The sequence below is a fragment of the Salarias fasciatus genome, chromosome 13 (assembly GCF_902148845.1).
Source record: "Salarias fasciatus chromosome 13, fSalaFa1.1, whole genome shotgun sequence".
Taxonomy (NCBI): domain Eukaryota; kingdom Metazoa; phylum Chordata; class Actinopteri; order Blenniiformes; family Blenniidae; genus Salarias; species Salarias fasciatus.
This window is the reverse complement of record NC_043757.1, coordinates 12,612,480-12,616,163: the sequence shown is the minus strand read 5'-3', so window position 1 is coordinate 12,616,163 and position 3,684 is coordinate 12,612,480.

Genomic DNA, 3,684 nt, shown 5'->3' with positions numbered 1-3,684 from the left:
CTCTGTGTCTGCCTTTTGTTGTATTCCTCCAACTGTTGGAGAGAGAAAAAAAAAAGACTTTCATCTCTATTTGGAGAGCCACTTCGTGTAAACCCAAACTGACAGAATAAATATAATCTGAATCGTAGACTGCCAAAAATGTATAGTCTGGGAATAAATTACATGCTGGACAGTAACTGGAATGAAAAAAAGAATTCAGCAGGAGGAAAAGAAATAACACGAGAGAGGGAATTGTGAAGTCTGTGTCACGTGTTGTGCAAAACGCTTTGTTATTCTAAGTTGTGTTGGTCTGATTCCTTCTAAATAAACACCCACGGACTCTGATTAGAGAGGCCAGTTATTTATATCGGCTGTATCAGGGCCGTCCAGTTGCCGGCTCTGGACCGTGGCCACCGCACTGTCTGAGTGGAATGTGCAATAGAGCTGTTCAAGAAGATAAATATATTCAGCGTTTGAAGAGAGAAATGCCTCCCTGTCAGTGCGCCATGCCTGACCGCTGGACAGAAGAGCAGTGATGATATCCAGCCGGTTTGCCTCTCAGGTGTAACATGTCGCAGTGGTTTGACATCAGTGGCTGAGCCGAGTGTGTTTGACAGGTCAGGAGGAGCGTCGTGGGGTTTGCTGGCGGAGGTGTCTGTTTTTGTTCCGCACCTACGTGACCCCGGTTCGAGAGTTCATCCAAAAAGAGAGAGGGAAAAAAAACAAAACAAGCGTGCTATCTTGCCCCCTCACCCACATGCGTACTATTTTCCATTAGACTGATGATGTGTTGCTATAGAGCGCCTTCATATCGTCCCAACGATCGGGGTTGCTTGGATACTCTCCTCTTCAAACATCGTCCCTCTCTGTCCTGGATCCCCTCTTGCTTTGAAAAAGGATCCTTGGTCTTTAAAAAAGAAAAAGTGGATAAGATCCTGAGCCATTCAAGGTGTATCCAGTGCCTCGCGCTCAGCAAGGCTCTTAAATGCAAAACAGACGGTGGAGCAAATAAAGATCAAAGGCAGCAGCCTTGCCTGTCTGGCCCGCTATCCTCACATGCCAAGCGGTGCTGTCACAGTGAGTCACGGCCATGCAGCTCCCGTGCTCACACATACTCGCACACACACACACACACACACACACACACACACACCGGATCCCTGGCCACCTCCACACCGCTGCTGCCAGTTTGTACCATCCTTGAACAACACACACACACACACACACACACACACCGTGGGGTTCAGGCTAGATGGTGCAGGACCTCGGGTTTGTCAGGCCGACCTGGGTTCCAGCTGTGTTACACTCGTCTTTTTATGTGAAATTCTTAGGATGTTGTTCTGACTTGTTTGCAGTTACTTTATGTCCTGCATTGATTTCCTTTGCTTAGTTCAGTACTGAGTCATATTTGTTCTGTCTTTTTATGAGGACTAGATTTGATTTCCATATTATGTACTTTAAAGTACTGCAGCACGTCATTTTTTTGCAGTGTCACACATGTTAATGATCACTATAATGAAACTCGCGAGGCAGTTAAATAAAATTTCAGTGAGCATATTTCTTCCTTCACACATGAAACTATTTTAGAGCTGCAGAGCTGTTTCTGTCCTGCTCAGTGCACATTTACATTATTACTTGACCGAACAGTTACTGTTTCACTAAACTCCTGTTTGCTTGAGGAGTGTCAATTCTAAACTGTCCGGCTGGCGGAAAGATGAAACATGTCCAGTAGTTATAAACATTAGCCTCAGCGAGAGACTCAGGTCAACTGGACTCGGTCATATATCGTGGGAGAAGATTTCTTTCTTTTGAGAAGCCTCGGCAAGCGAAACATTGATCTTCCGCCTAAGATCTAAGTTTAGTAAATTTAATCACCTGCTTTGCCACCGCAACACTGAAACAACACAGCTATGTGCATATTTCAGTGGGAAAAAAGTTGCATTTCAGCTTCACTGTTATGTGGACAGGTGCCTCTAATGAGACACTGTTCTCCGCATGCCGCGGTGGTATTTGACGTTGTTTTGTCATCGCTCTGCGGTAGATGCGGGCTACAGCAGCATCTCCGCGACGTCCTGAGGCTGAGAGACGACGCCGTGCCCGCTCAGATGCCTCATGTCTACTTGACCTGTTTGTTCAGCTGTACAACCCCACTCCCTCCTCCACCTCCTCCCCCGTGACCCGCTCTGCCACAGGAGTGAGACCACGGAGAGAGAAAGAGCACCAGTGACCCCTCCACACACACCCCACCCAGCGGGGGCATTCTGGGTGAAGGTTGGAGGTGAAGAAGGGGGGGGTGTCCAAGGTAAGCAAGCAAACCCCTGGTGCAGGTCAATTCCTCCAGATTAGAGGAGGAAAGAAAAAGCTTTTAATTAGGCTCTCGGTGCAGCTCGGGCCCTGCGGTATTGTGGCCCAGACACTTCCTGCATTGTGCTACACCACCAATAAAGCAGCGCAGCAAGGGAGTCAGTGAGAGAAAGTGAGAGAAAGAAAGAGAGAGAGAGAGAGAGAGAGAGAGAGGCTAAAAATGGCCTTACCACATCTGCAACACACCACAAAACAAAGAGATGCCTGATTGCCATCATGCACTCTGGTTATTTACCTACTGGAAGGCAACAAACCACCTGAACACCATTTATGGGAACTCTTTCAGGCCCAATGAGAAGTTTCTTTTAATTTATTGCATGTCGCTTATCCAAGTTTCCACTCCTTCATTCTTCTTTGCTCTCCTTATTCCCACAGTTCGCCCTTGTGTGGAGATAAACTGAGAAGTCCCAGAGCCAACCCTGTCAAGCTCGGTCTAAAACTGTTTGAGTACGCGAGACGAAATTTCCTTCTCATAACAGAAATAGAGGCAGAATACCAACAATCATATCTTGGTGATGCTTAATGAGCCCTTTCGGATCCTTGACAATATACCACTAATATGGTGCTTTGCGTCCTTTGAAACAAACCAGAGTAGAGAGTCCTAGAAATAGTAGCGCAGAAGTGAGGCCTCTCACTGACGCCCTCACGTCAACGCAACGGCTTCTCTATGCACAGCTTCCTCCCATGCACTTCCACAGCAATTACAACTGTGGACTTTAAAAATCAGCTATTTGCACACACACACACACACACACACACACACACACTCATACACCAGCACCTTGGCACAGGAACCACAGTGCAAATTGTGCTGGTGTTTTGTGTGGGAGGGGAAAACGAAACCAGAGAAGAAGAAGTCAGGGAGGTGTACGAGTAATTGCCTGCTCCGGAGACACGTGGAGCCTGTCTGGAGGAGAGATACTGGGCCGAGGGGGGGGGGGGGGGGGGGGCGGGGGTTGAGGCGGTGCTGGTGGAGGTATGTCATCAATTTGAAGCTTGGCCCTAATGTTTCAAAATAAAGGCGAAACACCTCGCTTTGATCTCCGCGGCCTGTTCAGCAGACGCTCTGCTGAGATAACCATCCACATCATTTACTGTAATCTTAGCCTTAAAGAGAGAGGAGCAGGAGGCTTGAAACGGGCTTCATCTGACGCTGCAGAGAGGGAAGCACGTCCACAATTTAAAAGAACATACCTGTGTGATTTAAAAAAAAAAAAAAAAAAAAAGTTTGTGTTTGGGATAAACCGGGCGACAGACGCATGTGGAGGAATTCTGTATGAATAGTGAGGCAGCCAGGCGGTTGCCAGCGAGCGCCTCGGGGGTGCGGGACGTGCCGGGGCC